Here is an 18,151-nt window from a genome sequence, read left to right as displayed (position 1 = left end):
GAACCCATCCTCCAGCAGCCCGACCCTGCTAGGCCCTTCATCATGGATGCTGATGCATGAGAGAAAGCCGTAGTGGTGGTACTGCTGCAGCCAGTAGACAAGGGACTGACTCTGCTCCCATTTGGGTTTCATTCCTGGAAACTCAACTCCTCAGAGAAAACTATATAATATTTGGGAAAAAGAGATGCTAGCAATCAAGGTGACATTCAAAATGTGGCACCACCATCTAGAAGGGGCATGTCATCCGGTGCAAGTACGGACTGATCATCAGAACCTAGAGTACTTGCAGACTGCCCGACGGTTGAATCAGCACCAGATCTAGTGGTCCCTTTTCTTTTCCCAGTTCAATTTCACTGTCTCCTACTTTCCTGGCCATCAGAACAAACAAGCAGGTGCACTTTCCCACAAACCAGAGTACCAGGTTCCCCAGTGCACTATCCTACATCCAGATAATTTTGCAGCCACCCAGCAACCCCAGTCCATACAGGACCGGGTGAGAAAACATCAGCAGAAGGACCAGTATGCACGAAAGCACCTGCAAGACCTTGCGTCAGGAGCCCCAGGCACTGATAGTCCACTCGTGCTACACCATGGTGCCTTGTACCACCAGAACCGGCTGTACATGCCTCTGGGGGTCCTAAGAAGAGAAGTGCTTTGCCTGTGCCATGACAGCTGGCCAGCTGGGCACTTTGAGACCTACAAGACCCTCCACTTAGTGTTGTGGGAGTTCTGGTGGCCCCAAGTCCATGCAGATGTCAAGGACTATGTAGCCGCCCGCTATACCTGCCAGAGGGCAAAGGGCCACCCCGGGAAGCCACCAAGGCCCCTGCTTCCACTCACGACTCCCCCAGGACCCTGGCAGTCGGTCTCCCTGGATTTCATCATGGATTTCCCTGCCTCCAGGGGAATGAATACTATCCTAATAGTGGTAGACCTGTTTACTAAGATGGCCCACTTCCTCCCATGTACCGGACTTCCCTCAGTGCCTGAGACAGCCCAGATGTTTCTTGCCCAGGTATTCCATCTGCATGGCCTTCCAAATCATCTGATATCCGACCGAAGAGTCCAGTTCACCTCCCAATTTTGGCAAGCCCTGTTTCGAACCCTAGACATCCAGCTCCATTTGTCCTTGGCTCCTCAGCCTCAAACACATGGTCAGACAGAATGCACAAATGCCATGGTGGAGCAATACTTGTGATGCTATACCAGCTTCCAGGAGGACAATTGCGTGGATCTGCTGCCTGTGGCAGAATTTGCATATAATAACTCTCTGCATGGATCCACACAACAAACCCCCTTCTTTGTGACTTATGGCTATCACCCCCAGTTTTCCCCATCAGTCTCGCCTCCCTCGCCAGTCCCTGCTGCAGATCTCATGCTGTAAGAATTATGGGCCACCCAGGCAGTCCTGAAAAACCAATTAGACCAGGCAAAGGAAGCATACAAAAGCTTTGCAGACTGTCATCACCAGCCTGGCCCTTCATTGAAAGTAGGGGACCCAGTGTGGCTCTCCACCAGGTACTTGCAGCCCCAAGGGCCGACCTGGAAGCTAGATGCATGACACATCGGCCCCTTTCTGATCACCCTCCAGATCAACCCAGTGGCTTTCCAGTTGATGCTCCCAGCATCCCTACATATCCATCCAGTGTTCCACCGGTCGTTGCTCAGTCCGGCTCGCCCACCTCACCCCTTGAGTGCTCAGCTGTGGCCTCCACCCCCCTTCAATGTCGATGAGGAGGAGAATCAGTAACCTATTAGAATTCTTTGAGAGTGTCAACAAGCATATAGATAGAGGTGATCCAGTGGACATAGTGTACTTAGACTTTCAAAAAGCGTTTGACAAGGTACCTCACCAAAGACTTCTGAGGAAGCTTAGCAGTCATGGAATAAGAGGAGAGGTCCTCTTGTGGATAAGGAATTGGTTAAGAAGCAGAAAGCAGAGAGTAGGAATCAACGGACAGTTCTCCCAATGGAGGGCTGTAGAAAGTGGAGTCCCTCAAGGATCGGTATTGGGACCTGTACTTTTCAACTTGTTCATTAATGACCTAGAATTAAGAGTGAGCAGTGAAGTGGCCAAGTTTGCTGACGACACTAAATTGTTCAGGGTTGTTAAAACAAAAAGGGATTGCGAAGAGCTCCAAAAAGACCTCTCCAAACTGAGTGAATGGGCGGAAAAATGGCAAATGCAATTCAATATAAACAAGTGTAAAATTCTGCATATTGGAGCAAAAAATCTGAATTTCACATATACGCTCATGGGGTCTGAACTGGCGGTGACCGACCAGGAGAGAGACCTCGGGGTTGTAGTGGACAGCACAATGAAAATGTCAACCCAGTGTGCGGCAGCTGTGAAAAAGGCAAATTCCATGCTAGGGATAATTAGGAAAGGTATTGAAAATAAAACAGCCAATATCATAATGCCGTTGTATAAATCTATGGTGCGGCCGCATTTGGAATACTGTGTACAGTTCTGGTCGCTTCATCTCAAAAAGGATATTATAGAGTTGGAAAAGGTTCAGAAGAGGGCAACCAGAATGATCAAGGGGATGGAGCGACTCCCTTACGAGGAAAGGTTGCAGCATTTGGGGCTTTTTAGTTTAGAGAAAAGGCGGGTCAGAGGAGACATGATAGAAGTGTATAAAATTATGCATGGCATTGAGAAAGTGGATAGAGAAAAGTTCTTCTCCCTCTCTCATAATACTAGAACTCGTGGACATTCAAAGAAGCTGAATGTTGGAAGATTCAGGACAGACAAAAGGAAGTACTTCTTTACTCAGCACATAGTTAAACTATGGAATTTGCTCCCACAAGATGCAGTAATGGCCACCAGCTTGGATGGCTTTAAAAGATTAGACAAGTTCATGGAGGACAGGGCTATCAATGGCTACTAGCCATGATGGCTGTGCTGTGCCACCCTAGTCAGAGGCAGCATGCTTCTGAAAACCAGTTGCCGGAAGCCTCAGGAGGGGAGAGTGTTCTTGCACTCGGGTCCTGCTTGCGGGCTTCCCCCAGGCACCTGGTTGGCCACTGTGAGAACAGGATGCTGGACTAGATGGGCCACTGTCCTGATCCAGCAGGCTCTTCTTATGTTCTTATGTTCTTAATTTAAAGTGTCCCAGATTCTGGACTCCCACATTCATCAGGGCCGGCTCCAGGATCTGAAAGACTGGAAGGGATATGGCCCGGATTAAAGATCCTGGGAAGATGCATCTCAGGTACATGCCCCCTGTCTGGTCCGCCAGTTCCACCTTCGTTACCTGGCCAAACCAGGGCTGGAGGGTTGGGGGGAGGGCTCTGGGGCGGGGGATAGTGTCATGCCCCCCTCAAAGGACTCATCTGATGAGGAAGAGGAATGGGAGACCGCAGACCCAGGAGAGGGGAAAAGCAGAGACACAGCCCAGGACTCTTCACCAGATCAGAGACAAGCCCCTGAGGGAGTCTGCCTGTCAGAATCAGGAAGTGACCAGGAGGCTGCCCCTTCCCCAGCAGAGAGAAGACACCAACAGGTGTTGCAGCAACAAAGGCAATCAGTGTGATTAAGGAGCAGGAGAGCTCACAAGAACACAGGCTGATTGCAAGCACCTGGGTCAGCATGCAGAGTACAAAAGGCTGGAAGGAAAGGGAGAATTCTTGCTAGAGTCAACATCAAGCCTTGCTGCAGACATTACTCCAGCTCTCCTGTTAAACCTGTGCCTTGAATCCTGCCCTGCCTGATCAGATCTCTTGGCTTCTGAACATTTGGACTCCCTTAAGGACTTCTCTGCCTCCTCCTTTGGCACTTCCCAAATGGTAAAACACGCTGGCTGACCCCGTGGTTCCTCCTGCCTTGCAGGTTTATGGTCTGGACTTATCTGTTCATTAGCTGCATGCCTCTGTGAACCCCTGCATTTGGCATTTAACATAGTTGCTTCCTCCCTGCTAAAACAAGATCAGCACAGCACATCTCTTGTTTCTGTTATTTGGACTGACTGCAGGTGTTTCACCACTCATCAGATGCTCAGAGGCACATTACCAAATTCTCCCAAGCTACACAGGAAGTGGATTGGACTGTGAAAGACCAACCCAAATTGTCTTTGCAGTTTGACCAATTTGTAGGGCAGTCCAATATCTCAGAGAGGAGGTCAGGTCTTCTGCTCCCCTGGTGCATTCACTATAGATGCCCAATTTCCCTGCATTTAAAAGTTTGATTGAAATATCTGTTGGCTATAGGTACGTTCTTAAACCACAAGGTTTTTTGCCTATTAGTAAATTTCCCTGCTTTTTAGTCCGGGAGGTAAGAAATGGGATCCTGTGCAAGTTTGCTGAGAATGGATTGATCATTTGCATGCTTATTGAGTTCAGTGGGATTTACTTCCCTGCAATCATGCTTACGATACGTAAAACTGACCATGGGGAGGGAAGCCTGGAGTGGGCAGGGGAGGAGAAAGAAGGAAGAGGGGAGGAGAGGAGGAAGGGAAAGGAGAGGGTATGGAGGGGAAAGGCAGGTCTGATCATTTGCATGCTTCAGTGGAATTTGTTGTTGTTATGTGCCTTCAAGTCGATTACGACTTATGGCAACCCTATGAATCAGCGACCTCCAGTAGCATCTGTGATGAACCACCCTGTTCAGATCTTGTAAGTTCAGGTCTGTGGCTTCCTTTATGGAATCAATCCATCTCTTGTTTGGCCTTTCTCTTTTTCTACTCCCTTCTGTTTTTCCCAGCATTATTGTCTTTTCTAGTGAGTGGGATTTACTCCTGTGCAATCATGGCTAGGAGCAGTAAAACTGACCATGGGGGAGGAGGGGGAGGGGGAAGCACAAGGAGTGGGAGTGGGAAGGGGGATTGGAAGGGGAGGGGTGAAGGAAGGGGGAGGGAAGGGGCAAAAGGGAGGTGATGGGAGGGAGGAAGAGGGGAGGGCAGGTTTGATCATTTGCATACTTATTGAGTTCAGTGGGATTTACTCCCGTGCAATCATGCTTGAAAATGAAATGGACTGCCTTACTCCAACTTATGGCGACCCTATGAATAGGGTTTTCATGGTAAGCGGTATTCAGAGGTGGTTTACCATTGCCTTCCTCTGAGGCTGAGAGGCAGTGACTGGCCCAAGGTCGGCCAGTGAGCTTCGTGGCTGTGTGAGGATTCAAACAGTGGTCTCCCAGGCCGTAGTCCTAGGATAGGTAAAACTGACCATGGAGGAGCAGGAGGGGGGGCTGAGGGGAGGGGGAAGGAGGTGGAAGGAGGGGAGGGGAAGGGGATGGGGGAGGGGAAGGGGAAGGGAGGGGGGAAGGAAGGGAGAGGGAAGGGGCAAGAGGGAGGGGATAGGAGGGAGGAGGAGAGGAGGGCAGGTTTGATCATTTGCATGCTTTTTGAGTTCAGTGGGATTTACTCCTGTGCAATCATGCTTAGGGTAGATGAAACTGATGGGGAGCAAAGGAAGGGGGAGGGGAGGAGATTGGGGGTGGGCACTGGGCAGAGGGAAAGCCCCTTTCCTTTCCAAAAGGAAAACATTGTGAAAAGTATTATTCTTTTTCATGGTTTCCCTCACCATTTTATTCTACAGTGGGCACATGTAGCCTCCCACCTAAATTTAAAGCAAAGCTGTCCCTGGCCACATCCATATCAGCCCTTTATTTCCCTTTAGATAGTCATGGCTTCTGCCAAAGAATCCTGGGAAGTGTAGTTAACGAAGGGTGCTGAGAGTTGCTAGCAGAGGTCCTGTTCCCCTCACAGACCTTCAGTCAGAGCAGCTGACTATTGAACCACTCTGGCCACTGAAGCTCTGTCTGGGGAATAGGAGTCTCCTCTTAGCACCCTTCACAAATGACACTTCCCAGGATTCTTTGGGGGAAACCACGACTGTCTCAAGTGAAATCAAAGTCTGGCGTGGGTGTCGCCCCCTGATTAGGGAAGCCCAGCAGTGAGTCTGGCTTTCAGAACACTGACAGTTGGTTCTTACGGAGCATGCCCAACATTATCATTGAGTTCAATGCAAATGTTCTTAAATTAATTAAAACTCAGCAAGTCATTTTTTTAACTTTTAAACTGCAGAAAATGAAGGTCTGAGTATGGGGCAAGGTCAGTAATAGGATTACAGGTACTCGATGAAAATGGCTGATTTTAAATTAATTTCAACAGATTATGAGAACTCTAACAGAAAAAGGTCCCAAAGGGGCCTGTTTTCCCCCCTCTCTTTTTACAGTTTGAACTCTCAATTCTCTCTGACTGTTTTGTTTATCACCATTAAAATTTAGAGGGTTGTTAAGCAAGCGTTTCTGAGTTTAGGACTGTAAGTTTTGTAAGGTTTTGTTTTGAAATGAGCTTATGGGAAGGATCAGAATGGCATGGGGGTATTTTCAATTTAACATTGAGCAATGAGAAAAATCCCTGCTGACTATAGTATACAGCCACTCTCATGGCTGTATAGTATCAGCAATTGTGTTGGTAGAATGACCTAGTGTCATTCTGAGGTATAAACAGTGAAGGCAGAAGGAAATGAAATTTATAAAGGTACACTGATGCTTACCTTACTAACAGTGACTGCTCACAAATCTACCCCACGTTTTTATGCATCTGCAATGGTCCCAACATGATGGAGAACTGCAAGTCATGCAAGGGTGAGGCTAAATCACAGTCCCATTTTAAATGTCAGAATACTGGTCTGTTCTACTTTGTAACTGATCACCCTGGGAAACAGGTTGGCTAATCTTTGGATAATCATAGATGGTAGGATCACCATGCTTGCAGTTTTTCTGCTCATAAAATAAGCACGTATCATGTACATTCCAGTTTTCCTTACCCATCCTTCTCACTATTTGGGCGGTGCTTAGATAAAATACTAGAATAACATGCACAATTATTTATTCTACTCAAAAAAGGCATGTAATTATGGATGGTAAATGGCAGAGTCAAGACCTCTGCAATGCAGAAAAGGGCAGAGTAGTGTGTTTCTTTATACTCTGCATTTAGGGTGCACTCAAGGAGGAACATCCCTTGGAGTAAGATGAAGCATTAGATCTCCATGTACCATTAAAGCCCAGCAAGATGCCTATTATTTGATTTACTGTAATTTTTTTACCACCGTTGGAGTGTCATTTGGACTTTCTGCCTCAGGAGCAAAAATGACTTGGGACATTTCTGATGGGGGTCATGTCTAAACCTGCTCCTTTTTCATGGTGACCCCATAAGAATCCTCATAAATTACTACAGACTATGTTTAGGATCATGGGTTAATGACAACTGGGACTAATTTGGTTCAATTTTCATTCGTGATTTAACAAACAACATGATTAACATAAGTTCATGTTTGTTATCCCTTATGTATCCATTCATCACTTATTCAGGCGTGTGTGTGTTCTCTTTCTCTGGCAGCAGCAGCTGTGTTAAATGTCAGAGTTGAGGAGCTCCCCCTAATCTTTTGACAAAAATGATATGTTCAGTGGTTTGTGAATATTAAGAACCATTTTGGGGGGGGCGTGGCCAGCAGAGCTGCAAAATGGCTGCTTAACTTCACTGCTCTGTTCCCTCCAGATGGAAAAGCCTCCCTAATATTAAATTGGGACATCGTCTTATTCATAAATAAAAGCTATTTCGAGGGGGGAATGCTGCCCAGCATATTTAAAGGAAGAGAAGGCAATTTGGAGGACTATTTTAAACCACAAGACACAGAAAGCCCAAGGGCAGCAAAGAGACAACTACTAGACAAGATGGCTCCCGGATCTCAGAAAAGCCCTAAAACAGCACCTGCAGATGTGAATTTTGCAGCTGCTTCATGGAAGGAAGAGCTAGCTAAGCAATTTCAGTCTTTTAAACTGGACATAGCAAGTACTTGGGATGCCTCTTTTCAATGCTTGGAAGTTAAACTGACGGACCTCGCTGCACGTTTGGTTGATGTAGCGCAATCATCATCAGAAGAACTGGATCTGAGCCTAACAATTCAGAGAAACTATTGCTACTCCGACATGAGAATAAGATTATAAAAAATAAGCTGGAGGACATTGAAAATCGGGTACGTAGATTGCATATTTGTTTTCGTGGGATTAAAGAAGGGGCTGAAGAACACTCTGCGTCAATGGCTGCCTTTTTGGCAGTGTGGTTAAACTCTGTACTCTTGGGTCTAGAAATATCGGTAAATGATTTCGAACGAGCTCACCGGGCACTAGCTGCGAAACCCAATGATAAAGCACCCCACGGGATCTTATTGCTTGCTTTACAAGGTTCACAAAGAAATAAGATTTAATCTGAGCCCTGAGAAAGATTAAAGATTTGCAGTTTGTTGGCAAGCCTGTTATGGCATTACAAGATTTATGCCCTGATACGCTGCAAAAGTGAAGAAATTTTAAACTGGTCACCACCCTCTTGCAGAAGGAGGGAATCAGGTACCGCTGGAGATTCCCATTTTGACTGATTGTCCTTAAGAATGGAGGGCTGCTGACAGCGAGCATCATGAAAGAGGCTCTATCACTCCTGACGGCATGCAACATCGCTGGAAGGGATCCAAAAGGAAGACCTAGAAGCTAATGAAAATGACACACAACAGAGATATAACAGGCACTGGGAAAGCAGCCAAAGAAAATCTTCACCCTTGCAAATGCACCCCTACAGAATCAACAGCTAATATCCATGCAGAAGCTCAATCTCACACCAAGTCCTTCTAATGCAAGATGAAGAGACTGGGCATCAATACTCACATACTTTTGACAAATTCTCCAGCGTTTAAACCTCCAAAATGATGTTGTTTGAGAAATAGCACGCAAGTCACCCATATATTAATCTTGGTTGCTTCTAATATTAAAGGGAGGGGGTGCATGGGAGGGAAGGAGGGGGGAATGATACTTCTTTCTCCCCTCTTTCTTCATTCCTTCCCATGTGTCCCCAAGACTTTTTTCTTCTTTTTTAACTCATGTTCAATCCCGGGGGGGGGGGGACAAAGGAGATGGCAGCTCTTTGCAGCTGTCTTCTCCTTTCCATATTCTTTTTTTACCTTTTGGCCTTTCCCCCCCAAAAAGTTGTGTTTATCACAAGGGCCTAAGCCCTCGATCTATGCACTTTTGCATAGACGTGGACTCTGTGTTTTCAACCAAGTCTGCAAGGTCAGACCTCTAATGGCACTACTCTAATGGCACTTACTCCCTGTAAGGAAGGTGCTGGTATGTTGTCCACGTTTAGCATTTGTTTCATCAGTTAGACCCCGTTGGGTAAGGTTTGGGGTGGGAAAGGGCTCGTGGGGAAGGAAAGGGGGCTTATTTTGGTTGCTATTATTATACCTTCATTGATGTATTCCAAGTTAAATTGGTGGTTGTCCATGGTGGATGTTAAGGGAGCGGGGGGGGAGGGGAGAAAGAAGGGGGGAAGAGGGCAACCCCCCAAGATGTCATGACTAATGTAAAAGTTCTAACCCTGAAGGGGCTAGGTGACATCATAAAGAGGCACGGAATAACCAGTTATATAAAAGGTATGGCTCCTGATATTACCTTCTTACAAGAAATTCACTCACCCTGTACCTCTGAAACGCTCTTGAAGCATAGCTATTTTAACAAGCAATATTTAGCAGTTGGCTCTGCTAAGGCTAGCGTTGCCAGGTCAGAAGCATCCCAAAACCTGAGATATCAGGGGTGGGCCCTAGTGATGTCACAGGGGTGGGCCCTAGTGATGTTACAAGGGCAGGCCATAGTGATGTCATTAAGCATGATACATTAAGCATCAATCACAGTTGCTTGGAGCATACAATTGAAAAACATTATCTGATTGGAAATTAAGATAGAAATCTTAGCTAAAAGATGGAGCCTGGGTAGGAAACATTTAATCTAACCTACTTGTTTTCGGCAAGAAGGGTTTAAGTGCCTTCAGGCCAGTTCAATCACCAGAAGGCCATTGTAGGAAGAAAGGAGCCTAGTGTTGTGGAGATGTTAGATGGGAGCATTTGGGAGTAAAGATGGATGCCCCTGAAGGCTGCAATTCTAAACACACATACTAAGGGACTAAGCCCCACAGAACTCAACAGGACTTACTTCTGAGTAGATATAGTTTGGATTGTGCTGTTGGTAAAGCTTGACTAGAGATCCTCTGCAAAGATATCCATATCCAAGGGTTGGCAACCCCCTGCCTGGAATGCCCTGTCCCTATCTTTTAACATGGCTGCTCCAAACTTCTTTACAAACTTGACCCTTCACTGCAGAGAGAGGTCTGAGAAATGAGTAAGAGTAAGAAGATTCTCTACCCTTTCTGTCTACCCTGTGGGCTGCTATAAACTCACTTTGACAGCCAACCCAATTCCAGTGAGTAATAATTGACAGAGAGAAAACACACATGGTTTGATCTACCTTTACAGGCAGCAGCTTGGGAACAACAACTGTAGCCACACTTCCAAATAAGTGAATTCTCTTTTACCACTATTGAGCAAGAAACAAACTGCCATGCAACCAACAAGGTGAATCATCAATCGGTTTCAGGGGGTTGAGCTGGGCACATGCATCCACTGCTGTTGCTTCTATGGATGTAAGGGAGTGAGGTTAAAGGTAAATGAAATGCAAACAGAAAATGAAAAACAAAAGACAGTGATGCTTTCCTAAATGCAATACCATACCAACCACAACAAGATTCCTATGATTAAGGCAGACAACTCAGCATTCCACAATCAGTCAGGATTCAAAACCGAAAACCAAAACTAAAAAAATCCTGGCAGCCAGTCAATTAATGCAGAATGCTGTGGCATGATTTCTGACAGGAGTGAGATCCTATCAGCACATAATACCTCTGCTCTGAAATCTGCATTGGTTGCTGATTTGCTACCAGGCCAAGTTCAAGGTGTGCTTTCCATGTTATGGGTGCCACATAGTACTTGTTCTGCTCTTGTAAGAAATCAGTCCTGTAATTTGGCAGCACCTATGCTTTGGAACTCCTTGCCTATTGACATTAGGCAGACGCCTCTTTTCAGCACCTGCTAAAATTATTTTTGTTTAGGCAAGCATATCCAGGCATGTAGAAGCCTGCCTTTTGGCCACAATCCTTCTGCCTGCTGTTCTTCACCAAAAGCTTTGAGCTTTGGGGAGAGAAAAAACTCCCTGACTAACGTTTGTGTCAGGTGCTGAGCAGGAAGAGGGAGCAGGGCGAGTCGGTACCAGGGAGGAAGGGATGCAGTGGTGGTGGCTGGTTGCTGAGTGAGTGAGCACGCACACGTATGTGCACGGACAAACAGGCAGGCAGGAAGGAGAGAGGGGAGGCAGCAGCCTGCCCCGACCCCTTCCCAGCAAGCAGAGAGCAAGGATGGCTCCTCTGGGAAAGGGCGGCCGGAAGAGTCTTCTCAGTAGCTGACTCTCCTCCTTTTACTCCGATTGGCTTCCATCAGCAGGAAAGGACAAGGAAGCATGTTAGAAGACTCTCTCGCCTTCCATGCTGATTGGCTCATAGGATGCTGGAGATGTAGGATGCTCCCAAAAAAGTAAAGGGTCTAAGATCCCCTGAGACTCTGGACCACTATACTGCTAGATGCAGGTATAAAAGTCTGTATGTTACTGTTTTAAAGTGCAATCTTATGCATGCTTATTCGGAAATAAATCTCACACCCACTAGGACTTACTCGCAGGAATAGCAGTGCGGCTAGGTAATTTTAGACCCTGGGCTTAATGGTTTTACTAGGGCAGCAGCCAGTGGTGGGGGGGGCTTCCGATGGCCATGTATATCACTTCAGTTTAAAGCACACAATTCACATTTTTCTTCTCCATTGCCATCCCATGCTTAAACCTGTGTCTATATTCCTGACATGCTAGATCAAAAAACAAACAAGAAATACTCTGAACATGTGCAGCCTTGCATTTTAAACTCACTCAAATTATGGGGCTATCACGACTAGAGTAAAATGGGGGTTCCTGCTCCTGCCCTAATGCTAAACACATTTAGTTGGGGAAAAGCACCATTTTGTTGCAGAAAAGTCTAATCTATTTTTAAAGTTAAAAGCAATAACCATGCATTTTCCTGGCTGGGTGCCCCCTGACTAGAGAACATTTTAAAAATAGGAAGGATGCTAAGGCAACCAGTATCAGCCCTGGTGACCCCCCACACGTCCAAGCTGGTCAAGGCAGTGGCATAGGGCTTGTTTGCAGTGACTCAGAAGTGGCATAATTCAGTATAGAATTTACTCTCAGGAAAATGAGTCCAAGACTGCAGTCCTAAACATACTTCCTAGGGCTAGGGTCCCCAACATGGCACCGGTGGCCACCAGAAAGCCCATGAACACCTGCTGTAGCCCTTCTTCCTCTCAATGTTTAATTTTTATTTTAAATTATTTTTTGTTGTTGTTGTCTATTTGCAGGCGGGGGTGTTGCCTGTATTTTAATCTATTTTGTTCTGTGATTCGTGTGGGTGTTTTGTCACTTGTTATTGTGGGGAGAGGCGGTATCTGAGCATCAATAGTTGCCTCTTCTGCAAAAATAGGCATTTTGTGGTACCCACAACAGTTTCTTAGATTTCCAAATGCCTCCACTCTGGGCCAAAAAGGATCGGGGACCCTGCCCTAGTGAGTAGTAATCTATAGTACCCCGCGAGATGCATTTCTAAGTAAATATGTACAAGGCATCCTTGCTTGTGAAATAAAGACCTTGAAGGGTTTTTGGTGGGCCTCATTAATGGGCCCCAAGGGTTGGGGGGGAGATCCTAGAGCTCTATGGGAAACTCACTCTCTTATTTATTTATTATTTTATTTATACCCCACCCTTCCTTCCAGCAGGAGCCCAAGGTGGCTTCCCCCATTTTTTGGGGTCCCAAGGAGAGAGACTCCCCTTCCGCTGAAAGGACTAAGATTTTAGGGGAGAGGGAAAAGCTAGAAGAAATGTGGGGACTTTCTCCGAGGAGAGAAGAGAAGCAGAAACAGCAGCGAAGGAGAAGGAAGGCCAGACAAGAGCATGGCTCTATGTTTACTTGGGAGTAAGGCCACTACATTCAGTGGGATGCTCACTCCCAGGGAAGTGCACACAGAGTGGCACCCTCAGCTAGGCAGGAGGAACTGGCGATGGCAGCCATTGCTCTCTCTGCCTCTGAGGGGAAGGGAGCAGGCTCCAGCCTTCCTGTCCACCCAGAGCCCCGGACTCACCTTGGAGCCGGTGCACTTTTGTGCAGCTCCTTGCAGCTGGCCTCCCTCAGTGCCATCAAGTTGACCCAGCCCAAGTTCAGATGCGCCGCCATGACACACCCTTCTCCTGCCTCCTTCCCTCCTTGCCTCTGTCAGCCTCAAGCCCAGCCCAGGAGAGAGGGAGGAAAGCCTGTCATGTGAAGCCTGGGAGGAGCAAGAGGAGGTGGCCTCAAGAGCCCTGCCTGCCTGAGTTGGCGAGCGAGTGCACGCGCGTATGTGCATGAACAAACAGGTGGGCAGGAAGGAGGGAGGGGAGGCAGTGGCCTGCCCAGACCCCTTCCCAGCAAGCAGAGAGTATTAGGATGGCTCCTCTGGGAAAGGGCAGCCGGAGCATTTGGCGTATGCATGAATCACGTATGCGTGGCTGGGCGGGAGCCTGAAAAGCCGGAGATCCAGGTATTTGGAGGTGATTTGACTGGAGACCGGAGAGGGCCCTCAGATGCCGGAGTCTCCAGCTGAAAACTGGAGATCTGACAACCCTAGCTAAGGCCCATGGTACAGCAATTGTATTCAAGAGAAATTTCCCTTTTGAAGTGCAAAAAAATAGTTAAAGAAGGGTGCTTTATTTGTTTAGTGGGCCTATTAGAGGGTTCCCATCCAATAAAAATAGGCACATTATATGCTCTAAACTCAGGACAATTAACTACAGCATTTCAGAGACTAAAGAAAATTGGGAAAGGGGACTTTATTCTTGAGGGAGACCTAAATCTAAATTTTAATGGGCTAGATCCAGAATTGCTTGTTAAATCCAAACTGCAAAAATCAATTATTAAAGGCAAACATAAAACATTAAAGAAAAAACTACAAATTCTACAAATGCTGCATAAATTTGGGCTAAAAGAAGTTTGGCCAGAACTGCACCCAGGGGACCATAGTTTCACTTTTTCTTCCAAGACCCATCAAACTCAGACACGCCTGGATAGCATCCTAGTATCAGAGACATTACTGACAGGGGTGGCAAGTGCCACCATAGGGACTATTAGAATCACTGATCATGCCCCTGTCACAGCACCCTTTTCAAACCTGAGCACTCAACAAAACTCCCCAGTTTGGAGGTTTAACCCAATCCTTTTTACCACCCCAGGCAGCGCAAATACTATAAAAGACACTTAAAAAAATTATTTCACAGAAAATGAAACTCCAGAAACCTCTATCACTACCCAATGGGAGGCCATGAAGGCCGTGGTGTGCGGCATCTGTATAAAAGAATTAGCAAATATTTAAAAAAGCAGGTTACCGACAGATGCTATAATAAGAGGGTTGGAAATATTGACAGTGGAATATGGGAGAACAGGATCTAGAAAAATACTACGCTTCATGGAAATAAAAAGACAGGAATTGGATTTACTAGAGGTAAACAAAACAATGGTCATTCTGTCATATGCAAAGAAACATTTTTATGAATATGGAAATAAAGGCTCTAGATTATTGGCGAATTGGATCAAGAAAAACAAAACAAAAGGGTGGTACACAAACTACAAAAAAAGATGGGGGGCTAATATGGGAAACTAAGGCAATTAATAGAGAATTTACTCATTTTTATAGCGAACTATATAAGGATAGCAGTAGTTCAATGAGCGCGATCCAGGACTATTTATCGAATGTGCAGTTGGCAGCTTTAACAGGGGAGGAGAGAGCGACACTGATAGCCTCTATTCAATCTGAAGAAATTGATGAAATCATAAGCATCTTAAAGACCAATAAATCTCCAGGCCTGGATGGGTACACTAATGAGTTTTATAAACATTATAAGGAGCTTCTCACGCCAAGGTTGGTGCTTTTATTTAATGGAATATTAGCTGGTGACGCCTTTCCAGAAACCTGGAGATACTCCAAGATAGTGGTTTTACCAAAACCTTTAAAAAATCCTCTATACATGGAGTCATACAGACCAATTTCATTATTGAACTCTGATTATAAAATTTTTACAGCTATTTTAACCAAACAAATGAATTTAATTATCACAAAATTAATCCATCCCGACCAATCAGGCTTCATTCCAATGAAACAAATTGCTGATCCTATTAGATGCATTTTAAACTTGATTAAACATTGTAAAGATAATAAATTACCCCTTGCTTTTTTATGTCTTGACATTTTTAAAGCTTTTGATTGCATAAACTGGATTTTTTGTAAAGGAAACTGCGCATAGAATGAATTTTGACCCCACAATGTTATCAATCATAGACAAAATATACAATACTGTACCTCCTTTGCATCTGTCAGAGTAAATGGAATTGATTCAAATTTAATTTCTATTTGTAGGGGTACAAAACAAGGGTGTCCCCTCTCTCCTGTTTTTAATAGCCATAGAACCCGTGGCACAACTTCTCAGGAGCAACAGTGCCATCTCTGGGATCTCCATAAAAGGCAACACTCATTTATTAAGTCTTTACGCTGATGACATGGCATTGTTGATCACCATTCTGGTAAAAGCGGCCACTCACATTAAAAAATAACTTGATCAATTTGCTCAGGTATTGGGATTGACAGTTAATTTCAAAAAATCAGAGGCATTATGTTTTCATTTCCTTTGCCTCCCATGGCACGACATTCCTCACTAGCCTCCCTCCCTCCCTCCAGAGGCGGGCTGCAGAGCCCAGCGGCTAGCTTGCAGCGGCATCTCACTGGTGGTCCTGGGCCACTTGAACTTGGTACTGGGGGCCATCATCCACGGCTCCCTCCTGCATCACGTGGCCCGGCCTGCGCACACCATCACCTCAGAGTATGCCGTGGCTAATGTCATTGTGGTGGCTTCTGGGCTCTTGAGCATTGCTGCCGGCGTCTTGGTAATCCTGGTGTCCCGGAGCTTCTCCCACCGTTCCCTGCTTTGGATCCTGGTTGTTATCTTCCTGGCAAATGTCCTGATCTCAGGAGCCTGCTACGTGGGGCTGGCACTTGCCATCTCCCTCACTGTTGTCAATGGTGGACATCATCTCTTTACCAGTTGCAACAGTTCTGCCCTTCCAGCTGATGCCCGCACTGTGATAACAAATGAGTGACCTTTTGACACTACCTGCATCTATGACATAACCCTGGTCCTCTGGCTTCCTTCCTTCTTCATGGCAGCAGTGGAAGCCAGTTTGTCTGCCTGGTGTTGGACAGCCTCCCTCTCTCTCTGTGGAATTGGCCCCTCTTCAGCCTCCTACAAAGTGGCTCTGCTTCAGGCAGCTGCCCCACAGGAGGTGGCTGCAGAGGAAGGCTCTGAAGGGGAGCCTCACTACCAGCCTCTGGTTAAAATGGACGAGGAAGAGTGCTACCTTTGAGGATGGAGGGAAGAGAGAGACCTACCCACTTTTGCTGCTAGACTGTCCTTCATGTTCTTGAACAGACAGATGGGCTTGTGTTCAAGGTGCAGAGCTGGCCAGGCAGGAATCTCCCCCAAATTGTTTTTTTTAAGTGTTTTTAAATTTGTATATTTGTTTTTAATGTCTTTAATTGTTGTAAACCACCCAGAGAGCTTCGGCTATGGGGCAGTATACAAATATAAACAAGAACAACAATTTACCCCCTAGAGATCAAAATATACTTGGAGAAATTTTAGGTATAAAACTCTGTCCAAAACAAGTACGTTATCTGGGAGTACAGATACCTAAGAACTTTAACAAACTATTTCAAGCAAATTTCAGACCTATATGAATGTTGATTAAGGTGAACATGAAAAGATGGAGCAAACTAAATCTCTCTTTAACAGCAAAAATAGCAGCGTTTAAAATGAATGCACTTTCCCAATTCAACTTCCTCTTTAACACACTCCCTATATGGATTTCAGACAAACAGTTTAAAATATGGCAAAAAGAGTGGGAATTCTTCGTATTTAAATCCAAGAGGCCCAGAATCAGGAAGAAATTAATATACTGACAGGTAAAGGCAGGAGGGTGGGGGATGCCCAACCTAAAATTATATTATGAAGCCAATCAACTCTACCATCTTATTTTCCTGATCCTGGACAGCACTAGAAAGTGTTGGGTCCAAATTGAGAATGTATTGGTGGATGGCCTACCTTTGAACACATTATTTTTTAGAAAAATTATTAAAACAACATTGCAACGCATGATGGGAAATTCGTTCATGGCCACATTGATTAAATGCTGGAAGAAGTGTGAAAAAACTCTGGTTGATTTAAATTCCCCTTTGACTCCTCTCTTCTTCCATCCCAATTTTTATAATAAAAATAGATATATAGCCTGGCAGAAATGGAAGCTGAGGGGACTCTTCCATATTCAAGACTTTTTCACTAACAACCAACTAATAACAGAGCAATCTTTTGGAGATACGCTGGGTGACATGAATTTTACTTGGATCCAATGGCATCAGATGCACAATTTTTTTATCAAGGACACAAATCAAATAACAGGCTTGTTGCCGATTAAAAGCTTTTGAACAACTGATTGTAGCTGCAAATAATGGTGAGAGAGGCATTGTTTCTCAAATATACTTAATGCTGCTATCACTTGAAGGCTCTGACTTATCCAATCTCAAGATGCAACAGGAGAATATTTTCATAGATGAAGGAGTGTGGCGCATTTACTGGCAAAAGCCTATAATAAAATCAGCCTCCAACCAACTACACGAACATATGCTAAAATTGGTGCATAGATGGTATGTCACTCCGGTGTGGCTGTCCCGAATAAACCCAGCAATGTCTGGACTTTGTTGGAGGGGCTGTGGGGAGCGGGGCACATATTTTCACATGTGGTGGCCTTGCCCTCGGGCCCAGTCATTTTGGAATCTGGTATTTGAAGAAACCCAATTGAATGTGCCTGGGCCCGTGGGCAGGACTCTGCAGGTGGCGCTCCTTAATCTCCTCACCGATGTAGATGTGGATGAGAGGAACAAACCATTAATTGGACATCTACTTATGGCGGCCCGTCTAACAATAGCAAAACATTAATGTAAATGTACTACATTCAAGTCGATTCTGACTTATGGCAACCCTATGAATAGGGTTTTCATGAGGCTGAGAGGCAGTGACTGGCCCAAGGTCACCCAGCGAGCTTCTTGGCTATGTGGGTATTTGAACCGTGGTCTTCCAGGTCATAGTCCA

At 45.6% G+C, this 18,151-nt stretch overlaps 1 pseudogene; it reads left to right on the top strand.

Moving 5' to 3' along the window:
• The first annotated feature begins 13,449 nt into the window (after window positions 1–13,449).
• LOC133376736 (keratinocyte-associated protein 3-like) lies at window positions 13,450–16,481 on the top strand (annotated as a pseudogene).
• Window positions 16,482–18,151: the final 1,670 nt, after the last annotated feature.

The sequence above is a fragment of the Rhineura floridana genome, chromosome 1 (assembly GCF_030035675.1).
Source record: "Rhineura floridana isolate rRhiFlo1 chromosome 1, rRhiFlo1.hap2, whole genome shotgun sequence".
In the NCBI taxonomy this organism is placed as follows: Eukaryota; Metazoa; Chordata; class Lepidosauria; order Squamata; family Rhineuridae; genus Rhineura; species Rhineura floridana.
The sequence above is the reverse complement of the archived record's forward strand: the minus strand, read 5'-3'. Positions and strand labels throughout refer to the sequence as shown.